General features: G+C 44.1%; 2 long non-coding RNA genes across 2 annotated transcripts in view; one reads left to right on the top strand and one right to left on the bottom strand.

Annotated features, from left to right (window-relative positions):
• Nucleotides 1–17334, bottom strand: part of LOC125758489 (uncharacterized) — a 210298-nt gene that overhangs the window by 190144 nt on the left and 2820 nt on the right. The gene's annotated exons all lie outside the window — the stretch shown is intronic.
• LOC119393047 (uncharacterized) lies at nucleotides 4182–7031 on the top strand. Its single transcript, XR_005183826.2, has 3 exons — nucleotides 4182–4381; nucleotides 5015–5063; nucleotides 6948–7031. It is a non-coding gene; the product is annotated as an uncharacterized LOC119393047 (long non-coding RNA).

Raw genomic sequence — 17334 nt, 5'->3', positions numbered from 1 at the left:
CAGTGGCACATGTAGGAACAGGCGACAGCAGGAGAAAAAGCTACAGCGATGTGGCGCGACAGGCTTCCGGCGGGGCAAAGCAAGGAGCACCGGCAGCGGGCTCGTTATCGCGAGTCGGGGACACTCAGCGAACAGGGGATCAGCGGGGGGAGAACAGGATCACAGCAATCGCAAGCCGGAAGCGAACGACTGGACCGTAGAAGGGTCCTAGTGGTGGGGGACTCCAATGTAGCCAGAGTCAAGCAGGGAGTCCTTACGACAGTGAAAGCAGACAGGAGGGTAAAAGTGGAGGCCCAGTCAGGAAAGTGCATGACGGATGCACTGGCCAAAGCACAGGAAGTGGTAGGGGACAGCATGGAGGGTGAAAACCTCGTCATCATCCATGCTGGTCTCAACGATGTCCTGAAGGGAAAGAGCCAGAACCTTCAGAGACAGTTAGAGGATGGGGTGCGTAAGCTTCGAGAAGCTTCTGAGGGTGTGCATGTGACAATATGCACCATCCCAGAAGTCTGGGGGCAATCTGGCGGTATGGAAAGGAGGGTGATAGAGGCTAACTGTGTCATCAGAGCTATGAGCCGGCAGCTCAGCTACAGCGTAATGGAGGTAAACAAAGACGTGTACGAACCCGGCCTCCGCCCTTTTGCACAAGATGGCATTCATTACAGTGGTGCCACGGGCAGGAGGGTAGGTAATAGGATGGGTCGCCAAGCCACAGCTTTTTTAGGGGGACCCAGTGCCCTGAGGCCACCAGTGTAGACAGATACGATTTCAAAGTGGCACCAATATCCAAGACACGTAGAGTCCGAGGGAGAAGAAATCGACGTAGGCAGGGCCGAGCAAATTCAGATGTAGGTTATATTAACATGCAGGGTGGCAGGAATAGGTTGAAGTGGGGAGAGATAGAAGAACAACTAAGGGAGGAGAAGCTGATGGTATTTGGGTTTGTAGAAACACATCTTAGGGACATGGAACAACCACCTAGCAATCCGGACTACGCATGGGAATATTGCAATAGAACAGAAGGCAGCAGAAAGGGGGGTGGTATCGGGGCATTTATTCATAAAAGTACAGACTGGCAAAGGGTCAAGCAGGAGTGCAGGGAACATTTATGGCTAAAAGGGAAAGTGGCAGGGCAGATGACACTCCTGGGTTTTGTATACTTGTGGACAGGAGCAAAAGCCAGAGAGGAAAACCAAGAAATGGTGCAGTGCATAGAAAAGGACATTGATGAACTAGGAGAAGAGTGCGAGATAATTATATTAGGAGATATGAATGCGCACATAGAAGATATGGATGGATATACTGACCCAACCGGCAGAATGCTGCTGGATATGTGTGAAAGGCATGATTTAATCATTTGCAACAGTACCAAGAAGTGCGAAGGGCAGATAACATGGGAGGTGGGAAGGCTGCAGTCGACGATAGATTACGCACTGATGTCACATAGGATGTATGATAGGCTAAGGGTGATGAACATAGATGAATATGGTTCCAGAAGCTTGGGTAGTGATCACAAACGTATCAAGCTGAGTTTTGGAAGAGAAATGAAAATAGGAAGGAGGCAATATGAGCAACCACAGGGTAATATTTATTCAGAAAGGCAAATAGAAATAGCAACTAAAGAGATTGAGAAAGTAATCACCGAGGATACTAAAACAGTGTGGACGTACACAAATCTAACTAGACTGTTTGAGTTGGAGCTTGCTAAGGTACGAGCCAAATCAACCGGGAAAAGGAGACACAAACCCAAGAGCTGGTGGGATGAGGAAGTTAAGAGAGCCATAGTAAGACGTCAGGAAGCCTCCAGAGAACACAGGCATGCTAAACAGAGGGGTGAACCGGAAGCTGATGTCGAAAGAAAATGGGGCAACTTTTTGAGCTGCAGAAGGGAAGCTTCCAATCTGATCAATGAAAAGATTAGAAGAAAGGGGGCCCAATGGATGGCGGAAGTAAACAAAAAGGATAGAAAGGCAGCTGCAAAGTTTTGGAACCATCTCAATTCTCTGAGTAATAAGACAAGCATGGAACAGAGGTTTATAACTACAGTTCAAGGGGTTAGGCTAGAAGGGGATGAGGCAATGGAATTTATAAGAACAATGATGACAGAAAAATTTAAACAAGGAAGCGATGCATGCACCCTAACGGATGAGGATAGACCAATTAGCGCAGTGGCTCCACTGGGACAACGAGAGTGGGAAAGGGCAGAGAAGAGGGTTCCTAATAGCACATCAACAGGCCCTGACGGCATCCCAATTATGCTAATAAAGAAATTAGGTCCAAACTCTAAGCAAACATTAAGAGAAGCAACGAGCAAAGCAATAATGGATGGTGAAGCCCCCCATGGGTGGAAACTAAGCCGGATGAGCATGATCTATAAAGGAAAGGGGGACAAGGCTGATATAAACAACTACCGTCCTATAACAGTGACATCAGTAGTTTACAGGCTGGTGATGCAGATCGTAAAGGAAAGACTACAGACATGGGTGGAGAATGAGGGGGTGCTGGGGGAACTACAAAATGGGTTCCGTAAACGAAGGAGGTTGGAGGATAATCTGTTCTCATTGACGCAGTGTATTGAAATAGCAGACAAAAAAAAGAACACAGGCCCTGTGGCTGGCATTTCTAGATATCAAGGGAGCTTACGATAGTGTGATTCAGGAAGACTTGTGGAGAATACTGGACACACTTGATGTGGAAGATGGAATAACTAATCTTTTAAAGGACATCTATAAAAGTAACAGGGTAGTTATAAAATGGGAACAACAGGTATCCGAACCTATAGAGATACAACGCGGGCTTCGACAGGGGTGTCCCTTGTCACCTCTGTTATTTATGCTGTATCTACAAGGATTAGAAGCTAAATTAGAGGGGAGTGGACTCGGCTTCAGCCTCTCTTTTGCCAAGCAAGGAAAACACGTTGAACAGTCATTACCGGCATTGATGTATGCAGATGATATAGTATTAATGGCCGACAACAAGGAAGATCTGCAGGGATTGATAGACATCTGCGGTAATGAAGGAGATAGGTTAAATTTGAAGTTCAGTAGGGAAAAATCGGCAATCATGATTCTTAATGATAATGAAGGCAGTGAGCATAAGATACAGGAAGTCACGCTGGAGATAGTGGATAAATACAAATATCTGGGCGTATGGATAAACAACGGGGATGAGTACCTAAGGGAGCACGAAAGATACGTAATGACTAAGGGCAACAGGAATGCAGCTGTAATGAAAAATAGGGCACTGTGGAACTACAATAGGTATGACGTTGTGAGAGGGATTTGGAAAGGGGTAATGGTCCCAGGTTTGACGTTCGGCAATGCGGTCTTGTGCATGAGATCAGAGGTTCAAGCAAGATTGGAAATTAAACAACGTGGCATAGGTAGGCTTGCTTTGGGAGCACACGGGAATACCCCAAATCAGGGGGTACAGGGTGACATGGGATGGACATCGTTCGAGGGCAGGGAGGCTAGCAGCAAGATAGAATTTGAGGAGCGATTGAGAAAAATGGGAGAGGAGCGTTGGGCTAGGAAAGTTTTCAGCTACTTGTACATGAAGAATGTTGATACTAAATGGAGGAAGCGAACTCGAAAATTGTCAAGCAAGTATTTAGACAACAGCAGAATACCAAGCCAAAAGGAAACATCGGTTAAGAAGAAGGTGAAGGAAACAGAGAGGGACATGTGGAAAATGGGGATGCTTACGAAATCATCACTGGAGACCTACCGAACTTTCAAGCAGGAAATTGCAAAAGAAAAGATCTACGATAATTCTCGGGGTAGTTCTCTGCTGTTTGAGGCCAGGACGGGAGTATTGCGGACCAAGACGTACCGAGCCAAATACGAAGGCACAGACACGTTATGTAGTGCGTGTGGAGAGGAGGAGGAAACAGCTGAACATTTGATAATGTTCTGTAAAGGGCTTCACCCTACAGTCCAAGATAATGGCGCGGAATATTTCAAAGCATTGGGGTTTAGGGACAGTGAAGGCAAAATAGACTTTAAACGAGTAGAAATAACCAGGAGGAGGCTAACCGATTGGTGGCTACAATCAAGGCACGAGTGAATTACAATCCTTCAACACATAGTGATAGTACTTAACTTTATGGCTAGGTGGCGTGAGCCGCCGCCCGATCTAAAGGGCACAGCCGTATACATCCATCCATCCATCCTATCCGTTATTGCAGCGAGTTTTGTAGAGGGACCCGTCTAACATTACCATGAAATAGTTGGTATTCTTGGTCAGATTTATCTGTGGAAAGTGTTACACGTAATGACCAGCACGTTTGAGCGGTTTTTGCGGCTGTGCTGGCGGTATCTTGGATTCATCAGCGCTGGTCGAACTACACCGATTTCCTCAGCTATAATTCTTCCATAAGGAGGTAAGTGTTGCATTAATACATTTCAAGTATAAGTGAACGTTTATCCCGAATGTTCGTGGGCTTTATTAAGCATGGTATCGTATTGTATAGTCCTGTATGCGATGTCTATGTATGCGCGAAGTACAGCGCTCAGCGATTTGAATGCGGTAGGCAGCCGGCATGGCGCCTGGCGCTTTCTTACACGACCGTTGAGCGCGGAGGACACTGATATACTATTAGCTAAGGTATATATGAAAGGAAAAGACCTGCTTCCGCACTGTGACAACGTTTGACTATCAGGCGAAAACCCAGCATTCACTGATGACTCAAAAAAGCACCAGCCGTCATGCGTTTCTGTTGAACATTCCAAGTACACGGATGAATAAATGATTGGATGATGATGGATTCTATGAGCGTCCCATTATAAAGGGGTGGCGACCTGTGCGCCCAAGCGAAACAAAGAACTTCTTTGTTATTTTTAATTTGGCCTATTGCCTTGTCTAGTTCAGTTAAATAAAAGTCCATGAATTCGCAGCACAACTTTCTGTACCCTACGGCAAAGTGACCTTAGTTTCACCACTATTTATTTTTGTCATTTCTCCCTACTTTTGCTTCATCAATCCTGTAAACGTATATTATTTACTTCTATCGTAGATCTGTTTACCTTTCTATGGTTGTTTCTGAAACCCAAGACTTCATGTAGGTGAGTGCCCAAACATAAACCCAGATGAATATATTTACATTCAATTAAAACATGCTGCGTTGTTTCCTATAGCTTCTCTACAGCATGTACACTTTTCTTCTTTACTGAATCTCGCTTTATAACTATGCGTTCTAAGGCAACCCGACTTCACTTCAAATAGTAAAGCACTTCCCCTTAAATTATCGTAAAATGCTTCCCCCCTCATTTCGTCTTGCCCTTTCGCTAGGTACTCAAAATATTTCTTGTTTTCCGTCGCTACTATCCAATAAATCTTTTTTGCCTCTATGACTTTTCACCTTATGTCTTATGTTGTCATATCGCTTACACTGCCGGCTGGTGAGTCTCCTTGTTATTTCTCCACTGTGAGTCAACACTCATCGTATACAAATACTGGAGCACGTTCTTTGCCCATTTTCCTTAGCCTCTCTTTGAACCTCATTTCACCCTTCGCTGCTGTCACTTTAATCCTTGCCCATCCCATATTGCCCTTTACAGCCTCATTTTTCATCTTCCCGTGAGTGCCCAACTCGAGGTGTCCCACAGTCCTTTGATGCATATCAAGTCCTGAGTGCACCTCTGACTTCATACACACTACTGAGTTCCCAAATGTAAGTCCCTGAACCATTACACCTTTCCACGAACCTCAAAGTACCTCATACCTATTGTATCCCCGTAACGTTCTGTGCTTCATTATTGCAGCATTCCTCTTTCCATTTATGGTGGTGGATTTTCGTGATGCTTTCTGTGTCACGCTCAATAATACACCGAGGTACTTGTATTCTCTTACTGTCGGTATTTCCTGGACCTGTACTGATGCGACCTGATTATTGGTATCGTCCATTATCAATCTACATTTTGTTACACTAAATCCTAGTTCTACACCTTCACCTTCCCTTCCGCATGTGTCTTAATTTCATGTGCTGTTTTACAAGTTACAATGAGCTGTATATCATCGCGGTTATCCGCGAATAAGACAATATCCTTATAACATAAACCTGGAAGCTGCTGCTCTCGAGTCACACTCACCTGTTATTGTGGCATATGGAAACCAGTGTTGTTTCATTCTCACTTTTTTCCATCCTCACCATGTATAACATGAATAACAGCTGAGACAGCAGACATTCCTGCCTCAGCCTTTTGCTTATATCAATGTTCTCTTTGCTACTTATACTTTCTCATTCCATGCAGACTATGATTTCTCGGTGTATCTTCCTCAGAAGCTTATACAGTCATTACGTATGCCAGCTTCTTTCAATATAGTCCTTAAGATTTCCTAATTAACGTTTTGATGCACCCCAGAGATGTCTAGAAAAGCCACGTTTATTAATCTGTTTCATATTCTAATAGATATTTCTCTACTCTGCATAAGAACAAATAGGTTATCCTCTAAACGCCTGCCGATTTGGAGTACGCTCTGAAATTGCTCCAAAAGACCGTTATCTTCTACCCATGTTTATATTTTTTGTTTCATTGCTTGCATTGTCAACCTTTATGATACCGATGTAATGGCCAGTCATCTACGTGAGCAAATGTTATTTTTCTCTGCCTTGCCTTGATAAATTAAGTGTTGCATGGTTTGTGTAAGCACCCCCCCAATGCTGTGCAATACGGTCATGTCTAATGGTGCACATCTGCCCATGCAACAAACAACAGTAAATACGTACAAGTTAACTTATTTTAAGTCTATTAAAAGTAGCTTAAAATGTACATTGATAACCGTTTCATGGTTCATCTAGCCAACCAAGTGGGCTGAAGGCACACCTTAAACTGTGCATGTCCTTTGCAAAACGGGCTAAGGGGCCCATTATGGCTTTTGCTAGAAATGTGTTTGATATGTGTTTATTGTTTTACTTTTAACTTACTACGCATAAATATTTCTTTCAGGTGGCGTACAGGAACATGTGCAAACACATTCTACATCCCAAGATATGTTGCTGGAAGCATTCAATAAATGCTGTTAAGTTTAACCATCATACTAATTTTGCTGTGCACTGTTCACTGGACCAGCAGGTCCTGTGATTGATAAAGTAGGAACCACGTGACATGCAATAGCAGCCAGCTAACATCTGTGCGAGATCTGGCCAGTCTGAATTGTACTCGGTATAAACATTCGTCGAGGGATTTCCAGTTGGAAACAAGGTTCTAACTGGAAATTATTCCACGGGGGTGGGGGGAACGGGGCGAGTGGGACCACTTCAAGTGGTTTCACTTGCTGGAAATTTTTGCCTCGGAAAGCAATCACATCGAATAAAAGTCTTATTTTGTAGCATATGGTGCAATTGCATGGGTCCATGCACCTAAAAATAAATGCCATTTGATATATCAATGTTATCTGTGGAACTGCTGTGGATAATCTATGGATGTTCACTCTTGTGAAAATGGACGTCCTCTAAATATTGTACTAATATTGCTGATACCATATCAATATTGTGTGTGGACCTGCTGTGGACATCATATGGATGTCCACTCTGTTCAAAATGGACATCCTCTGAATATTTTATAAATATTAAATTAACTTTTGTGGACATCCTCTGAAGATTAAATATCTCATGGTTGATATTTATGTAATGTCCACTGGATGTGAGATGGTTGGCTGGGGCACTCACTCACGTTCATACTCACGCCTACTCACACTCATAGGCACTCACTCACGTTCATACTCACGCCTACTCACACTCATAGGCACTTACATTCATACTCACACTTACAGGCACTCACTCACGTTCATACTCCCGCCTACTCACACTCATAGGCACTCGCTCACGTTCATACTCGCGCTTACTTACACTCATAGACACTCACTCAAGTTCATATTCACACTTACAGGCACTCACTCACGTTCATACTCACAGTCATACGTACTCAATCACGTTCATACTCACGCCTACTCCTACTCATGGGCGCTCACTCACGTTCATACGCCCACCAACACCCACTGATGGGCATACTCACGCCCATACTCACACCCACTGAAGTTCATACTCACGCTTCCTCACACTCATAGGCACTCACTCACGTTCATGCTCACACGTCACGACCATTGGAACTCACTCGTGTTCATACTCACGCCCGCTCACACTCATAAGTGTTCACTCACTTTCAGTAACGCCTCTCACGTGCACTGACTATCATCACGTTCATAATCACGTGCACTGACTATCATACCTACTCACTCACGTTCACACTCACACGTACACACACTCATAGCACTTACTCACGCTCTTACATCTACTCGTACTCACTCACGTTCACACTCACGCCATCTCACACTCATAGGCACTCACTCACGTTCATACTCACGCCCACTTACGCTCATAAGTACTCACGTTCACACTCAAGGGTACTCACACTTATGGGCACTCGCTCCACGTTTATACTCATACCTGCTCATAGTCATACCCATCGGTACTCACTGACCCATTCACACTGGTAAGTACTGACCCACACCTACTCACACCGGTGCTCACGTTCATACTCGCACCTACTCACAGCCATTTGTACTCACGTTCACTCATGTCTACTCACTCCCATGGGTACTCACTCACATTCGTACTCACACCTATTACACTCGTATGTTGCCTTCATACTCATCCTTCTCATATCCCTCGTCACTCACTCATACTCACACTCACGCCTTTGAAATGAGTCTACTCATGAATGAACATGCCAAGCTTTCCGCTCTACTCACACTCACATGCGGCCCCTGATGTCCATATTGAAGTACACTCCCGTTCACAGATACTCGCGTTTACACGTCCAATAGCTCCCATCTTCGATCATTACCACTCACACCTAAAGTCCCTAGAACAGGGAAAAATCTAGGGACTTTACTCACACCTACTCAACCTCGCCGGGTCTCATTCACATCTCTCTGTCACACTGGACAAAAGTTTTGTATGCATTCGCATCTAAGATGATCATCTCTCATATATTCTCGTTATATCCGAACGTGCAGATTTGTAAGTTTGTAATGGATAGTCTCAGAAACAAACCGCGGATGTTAACACTGGTTCAAGAGAAATGTGCTATGTATATGTATTATTTTTTTATTTGAACTTTATTGAGACAGACATTATCTGGGATGAAGGGGCTAAAGGCAGATGCAACTCCCTGACGAAGGCTCCCCAACCCATACATTGCTCAGGGGATGTCATATGGGATGTCGGGACCGCGGAAAATTTGTTCGAATTAACCGAATGCCGAATTATCGAAAGTATCAAGGAAACAATAAACAAGTGTCTATTACATCAATGCATACGCATTTTCTTGATGACCACTTAAATTCATGGTACATATCTGGCATAAAAGCAATGCAAATGCCGCAAATTTGTTCATTCGCAACTCCGTTCACAATGTGACCGCGGCTCAAGACAGCCGTGTCTTAACGCTAAACGTGATCTGCCCCCCTCCCTTATTACGTACCGTCACCGCCACCACGCGCACGTGAAGATAACTTCTGCGCCGGAAAAATGATCGACAAATGATCGTTCGTTCATCGTAATGTCGCAACCGAATTTTATACCAGCATGCGCACTGCGGCTGAATCCCTTCACCTTCAACAGCTTCCACTATGTTCGAGTTTCGTGACATTGCGCGTGCATTGCCCGAAGTCAAAACGAGGCTACTGAGTGCCGCATCTGCTGTGAACGAAAGTGCGGTCGCTAAATTAAGACACAATCATAGCGACCACGCAGTTCCGAAGGCGCGTGCGCGGCCTGCGCCCACTGTCGAAACGAAACTGCTCGGCACAGCATCCGCTGCTGAATAAACCTGGCTCGCTAATGCACAATAATGAATGGCTACTACACAGTTCTGAAGCGACGCGGCGAAAACGAAACTACTGCTTGTCGCAGCTTTGACCCGCAGTCGCCGTTGGCGCTATGGACGCGATCATAGATATATCACCCACGCAGTTCGCGTGCGCCGAGCAAAATCGAAGACAAAGCAAGTGGGCCGCAGCCGTCGAAGTCTTTGTCACCAACAACGTGATTATGGCTAGATCGTGGACGGCGACCACGCCTTTATGAAGGACCGCAGCTGTTTGAGTTGTTGGCGAATGCCGTTTTTCCTCCTGTGAGTCGAACTCCGAGTCGAACCTCGGATTGCTTGGTACGCTCCGAGGATCGTCCGAATTAACCGGGTTGCGGGCAAATATGACCGAATTAACAAGAGTTTGATACCATTAAACAATGCATAAGCTTGCCACGACCAGAGAACACGTCCGAATTATCCGATTTTCCGAATTAACGAAGAGCGAACAACGACCTTTTAGCGTATAACTTTACATTTTCGTGGACTGACCAAACAGCAAATGTATGGGGCGCTTATTTGCTAACTCCACCTCCACGTCAGCTAACGAGCCGCAGTCACGAAAATTTATTCCCGCAAGGGTCAGGACACAATGACGAAGGTAAGAGCGGGGGGGCGGGTAGGAATAGTTTGTACAAAATGTCAGGCCATGCATAAACATGTTCCGCCGCTATGTCAGGGACAATTTTCTCCCCCCCCCCCCTCTCGCCCCTGAAAGTGCATTGCGCTTGCACGCTGCTCGACCAATATAGCATTGAATGCTTAGGTTTGTTTTGTCGGCGAACACAGTGAAAATCCAGCGCACAATCATGACGTCGAGGAAGAAGCATACCACCACAGCGCTGATCGGCCTTGTGCCACATTGTGATTTCTGTGCGCCACACCAGCGGCCGTGTTAATCCTTGGATTATGCCGCTTTTGAGACATGGCGAGTTGACGCCGCAGTATGGACGTCTGCGTTACGTCATAAAAATGTGTATCTACTGCATTGAATCGGTGTACTTCATATAATATTATTCGTATTAAGGCGAAAGTCTTATATGCCTCGTCAGTATGGACGTCTGCGTTACGCCATAAAAATGTGTATCTAGTACATTGAACCGGTGTCCTTCATGTAAAGTTATTCGTATTAAGGCCAAAGTCATATATGCCTCATCAAGCGGGAAAAGTGACCTGTAATGCCATGTGACGCTCCCTCCTAGTCCTTTTCCTTCGTCCATGTACAAGCCCAATCAGTAAACACACACACACACACACACACACACACACACACACACACACACGAGATCACAGGAAATACATCATCTCCTCATTATGCGCTCGTGTCGACCACCGCCACGGGACCGGCGAGGCTGCCATCATCCGAGGCGGCAGAAGAAATGGCCATAGCCCTAGCAATACTCCATAGTGGCAACGAAGACACACTTGTCGTGAGTGACGCCAAGACGGTGGTGCGAAACTACCAAGGGATGGGTCTCCGTCGAGGCGGCGCACATGCTGAACGCCAGAGTCGCGGATCACCACCAAATCTCTCAAGTGGTTCCCTGCGCATGTGGGAGAGCTTGGCAACGAACAAAGACCCGACCTCCCGTCGAAGCGTGTATCCGAAACATATCCCCTAGGATGGCTGGGGTCCATACTGCGCCGCTATTGGCTGGAGATGATCACGTGACCTACGTGCGCTTCCGGTATTTTTTTTTGTTTGTTTTCAATCAACATGGCGGCGCCCACGTTCGCGGTTTGTTTTGCGCTGAAGCCGTGCCCGCCGTAGAGATGACGTTGAAATGTTTGAGCCTTTTGCTGACAAGCGCCCATACGCGCCGATCGTTTTACGATGGATGAAGTGGTAATCAACATTAAACCGGGAGCGTGTACACGGCGTCGGCCCCTTTGGCGTGCTTTATAACGCGATCGTGTGCTATTTCTCGTGGGGTTGTCCCTCATGTGCTACTGGACCTACTGGATACCTACGCATGTGGGTATTGATGACAATGAAGACGCCGATCACCTAGCTTCAAGTTGTGCCCACAACGAATGTGACTGCCGAGAAATTTCATGCCTGTTTGACAACGCTCGTCTGTTCATCCGCTGACATCTTCTGAAGCAGCACCCTGACCAGCGTGTAGCAAGCGGATTGTTCCCTCCCCGTATTCGTGGTCGTGGATTGCCTCGTCGTGACAGAGCTCTGTATGAGTGCGTGGGATATTATTCCGTCAAGAACGTGTAGACAGTCCGTCATGTGGGTCATGTGAGACACTAAGCACAATTTTTAGTGTCCCGCATTCGTTATGCAGCGAGCACGTGCTAATTTGTGTTTACGTCTGTGTTATTTGTTTTTTTCTCCTCTTTCTTTCCCCCCTATCTTCATTTCCTCTGTTCCCCCTGCCCGTTCAAGGAGCAGGCAGGCATTGTGCCCCTTTAGGTGGTAGTTGTCAGCCTGTACCCTCTCTGTTTCCTCTGTGCCTTCGTGTTCTCTCTATATATTAAAACCTAATAATAATAACAATAACAATTGACACGACGCAAGAAACCCTATAACTTAATTTTGCTGGCGTATGAGTGCATTCTTATTCAGCTACGGTGAAAAAAAAAAGAGAAAGAAAAGACAGGAGGCACTTTGTGGATATTTGTTCATTCTTCACAACACAGCTCGATGCCGTTAAAATTAAAATTTAGCGCACGCAAATGTAAAAAAAAAAACATGCTTCGGGAATTGCGTTTTCTAAATGATAAACTTCCAAGCTTCTGGTAAGTGTAGTACCTCATTTTGAAAAAGGCAGGGAGCAAAGCATACTCTTTTATGTGAACTAATGTAATTTTAATGGGTGCTCTGCTGCATTGAACTACTACTTCAACATGTAATGGGACATTGTTATGTACATGTCAGCATGCAATGCATCCATCACAGTGAATTGGACATGCAGAACCAAGTAGTAATGCCAATTGATTGCCCATCAGGGCCCAAATATCGAAACCAAAACAGGACATACATTGAAATGAAGGACGGTTAACAAACTTGACGACATCATCAGAAAAAAAAAGAGCACGAACAGAAGAAAGCAGAAGTCGATTCAAGAAATGATGTACTTGGAGAATATATACCTATATTTTGCAAACTCTCAACGTGGTACATTATAGTAGGAACATGTTTACTGTAAGAAATATGCAAATACAAAATATACAGCACCCCTAGAACTACCCCCCACCCCCTGCTCTCCAGTAATTACTCCAGTAAATGGATGCACATACCACTTGAATATGAAGTACAGAAATAACGACATATGTCGTGAAATTGGAGCACAGACTCTTTATTAATGTGATGTTCAAGGTTCACTAATGACATTAAAATCGCAAGCAAAATCCCATCCCATCCTTAAAAAGTGTTTGTTTTCCCTTTCCGCTTGTCTAACAGAACAGTGCACTGTTTATTCTGATGTATACATCATTACCTGCCCAACAGCACATATATTTCTTAACGAGAAACCAAATGCCAGCTGGAACCTCTTCAACTTGTAAACCATGCTGCTATTTTTCTGTATATTATCATTTTACACTGACTGCGACTTTCCATTCAATTGTATATTGTGTCTAGTTTTTTATCAGGCTTGCTTATCACATCAGTAAGTAGACTGCTAGTACAATACATTGTTTGCTAAGGCTCAATACTTCGTTAACAATTTGCTGTTTTATTAGCAAAAGTATAATATATAGCAGGTTCTTGATGCAAGCAAAAGTATCTGTGAAAGTGCTTCAATGAACTATTACCGACTCTTCATTCTAAAAAGACAGAGCGTGCAAACACAGACACAAGAAAGAAGTCAGGACACCACAAATGCCGTTTGTGCTTTGTGGTGTCCTGACTCCTTTCTTGTGTCCGTGTTTGCACGCCCTGTCTTTTTAGAATGAAAACGTACCAACTAGCTCAGCTCTCTGTTATTCTAAAATACCGACTCTTGTTACAAAATAGGTGTGTGTTTTCAAAGTAGGTTACAAGTTATATGGACGCTATAGTACTTTTTCTGGGAAAAAGCGTGACAAATTTTGAATGAAATGGACAAGGATGGTTAACAGGTCAAGTAAGCTCTTAATTGAATAAATTATAAGACATTTGGCATTATTTGGCACTAGTGTATTTATTAGACATATATATGAACGGGGGTTTGAAACAGGGCCGTAACTAAGGAGAAGTTGAGGGGGTTCTGACACCCCCCAAAATTTTTTCGTGCTTTAACTTTTCGTGTGACACTAAAATAGTTCCATGCCTTCACAGCGACCACCAGTTGCCGCAGTTAGCTGTTCTACACACGAACACCCTTCGAAAAAAATTCCTGCGTACGGTCCTGGTTTGAAATATGCATTACTCATGTTACGCTTCCTAAAAGGCCCTTGTGTTTTTTATTATGGATAACAAGGCGCTTTATAATGGAAATACAGATTAAGAATGCTTCCAGATTTGATGCTTTTATGTTACTTATAATGAATTGGATGACATTCATTCAGGAAGAGACAAATCGGCATGAGCACTACAATAAGAGAGAGCTGAGCTAGTTCGCATTCATGTTAAAAGACAGGGCGTGCAAACACGGGCACGAGAGAGATATCAAGACACCACAAACGCCGACTAACAACTGAAAGGACACATAGTGGCGGAAAAGAAAGTAAACATAAAAACTTGCCTGCGCAGGCCCAGGCAAGAGGTGATACCTATCGATAACTGTTCAGGATTTTTATTTCTGCTTTATACAAGTTAATGATGCATGCATTTATCTTGACATTGTCGAGAGTGTAAATGCACGACAAAATTCGATGAATGCTCAGTTTTCTACAGGCACAGGAATGAAGCAACACGTCTGATAGTTCAGGCATGGCGTGTAAATAATAATGGTAGTGCACGCGTGAGCCAGCCGTCAGTTAACGTGCATAAAGAAATTAAATGCCTGAACGGTTATCTCTCACGTGTACCACCACGTGTGCGGACTGATAGGTATCACATCTTGCCTGGGCATGCGCAGATAAGTTTCGTGTCTAGGTACTTTCTTTTCGGCCACTGTGTGCCTTTTCACTTGTTAGGCGGAGATTGCAATGTCTTCTCTCGTGTGTCTATGTTTGCACGTCACGTCTTTCAACTAGAGCACTACCTTGTGGTAGAGGTTCTAATCTGCGCATCTTCAGTTCGATTCAAGCACTTTGTTATATCTGCATTAGTTCATTGCCAAAATACTGTTAAAGTCCTTTTTTCTCATGACATATGGAAGCATCTCTTATGAAACATTTGCAGAGAATTACAAGGAATCCACGACTTTCTACCTTTCTTGGGAGCCCTTACCATGTGAAACGTAAAGCATTATACTAAGCATATTTTAATAAAGGAACAAAGCTCTCATAAGCCTCATTTGTATTTGTACTGCTAGATTCACATACAGAATGAATTTACTCAAGGAATCTTGTAACTAAGTTGTCCCATGTCTCATTTTAGATTGGGCCACAGACACTACTTACTTTTCAGTGACTCCAAGGTCAGATAGTGTATTTTCAATTGCAGACCCATGTACTGTGTCCTTTCGTAAACCCTGTGCTCTAATTACAAAAGTATATCTCCTGTGGTTGCTAAATAGCTATGACATTTTCATGGGTGGGACCAGTCCATCTGGTAGTTAGTATCCTGGCTGTGAATAATGGTGGGTGTTGGGGAAGCAACATAAATGAGTCACAAAACAAATTAGACTTTGAAGAAGTTTATTTGCTGTAAGCGCACGACAACTGCATTTATTCTAGTAGAGTGTGTGTGATCTCATCATTTATTGCAATAGTGGGAACAATGTCAGAAAATACTCGGGGGGCCTTGGGGTCACATCACTGTATGTTCTGCAATATGGTGTTGAATGGAGTTTCCAGTGCAGTCTTCTGGCTCTCTGCTGAAAGTAAAAACAGGAGCAAGACAAAGGCAATTAAAAAAAACTGCATACAGCAGACTGCAGGGTCGTTCTATGCTTTCCCAGTACCAAAAACTTTCTAAGGTCTTCCTCTTCAAACATTTTTACACAAAAGCAAAATTATTAGGTCGTGAGAGCAATTGTTGAGCACTGTAAATAGACGGGATCATGGTGGCCGGCAATGCTTATTCAACCTGTACACATCCCAGTGACGGCAACAGTTCCACCATTGGTGACGTGTGCGGCTTTAGTTATAGCAGACATGAGTACTTTTTTGAGTCGGCGACAGAGAGAGCACTCATTATGGACACCTGAGCTCCAGTATCGACTAATGCCGTGAAAGAAATACTGACAACATGCACTTCTATTAGGTTCTTGTTCGTAGGGAGTGTCAACAGAGGATTGGGATCAGTCTAAAATGATGCAGCACTACCTCTAGGAGCTGCATGATCTCGTTTTCCGTCCGAGATGATACTTAGTTGGTCAGCATGGAATAGCGGCGTGGTTGGGGTGACGGTGAACGAGCAGTAGGGCGGCTGTTAGCAAAGTACGTACGGCTGGGCGAACACCAACGAGGGTCTGCATATGTATTAAATTGAGTTAATGGTGATGAGCAAGTAAATTGCAGCAACAATGTTCATACCTAACCGTCATTTGTGCTACAACTTTGCCCATTGTGACGACCTTGAGCAGCAAAGACATGAACACAGTGCTTGCCGCCATCTCATGCAACCTGGAAGGTTGTATGAGAGTTTGTTGTACTGACCCAGACCGCAACACTGGGAAGGGGGAGGTGGAAGCTGAAGTTGCTATGTATCATGAGTAAGCGGTGTAGAAATTTGGGCTAGTTGGTGAGCGTTCATCTTGGTTGAATTGACTGTTGGGGCAGGAGACTAAGAAGGAAGTGAGACAAACAAGCACAGACTTACAAGTTTTTGTGTGACTCCAGTCTTTTATGTGAGGACTGACTGTATTAACTACAGTAAGAAGTATGCACATGTGATTAAAACATGGTGTTCGAGTTCGGTAATTTTAGAAAAAATTTGATTTTGATTGCTATTTCTTCTGACTTCTAACGAATTTATGCAGGTCACTGAAGTTTTAATATCATACAATGGACAGAATTTATAAACAATGTCAGCCCACTGCAGTGGGCGGCGGGATTTTGCTGGGATAGCACGGTGAAATACAATACAAATACTTTTCTGCAAAAGTGCAAGTTAAGAAAACCTGTTTAAATAAAATGCGAAACCTTTCATTCTAGCAAATTTCATGTTACTCATTGTTTGAATTTACAATATACCAATTATTCATTAACTGCAAAAGAACCAAAAGCCTAACGAGTCTGGCCATAAAATGCGACAGCATGTACTTCTCCACTTAACTCGAATGCCTAGGCTGCATTGAAAGCACAGGCGTCATCACAAGGCTGGTTCTTTCTGATAGTAAACAGTATATGAGTGGAAAACTTATGCATCTTGAAGCATCAGGGAAAGCCTTACTGATTAGCAAATGAGATGTGTATCACA

Source organism: Rhipicephalus sanguineus, chromosome 5, assembly GCF_013339695.2.
Source record: "Rhipicephalus sanguineus isolate Rsan-2018 chromosome 5, BIME_Rsan_1.4, whole genome shotgun sequence".
In the NCBI taxonomy this organism is placed as follows: domain Eukaryota; kingdom Metazoa; phylum Arthropoda; class Arachnida; order Ixodida; family Ixodidae; genus Rhipicephalus; species Rhipicephalus sanguineus.
This window is presented reverse-complemented; position numbering and strand designations above follow the sequence as displayed.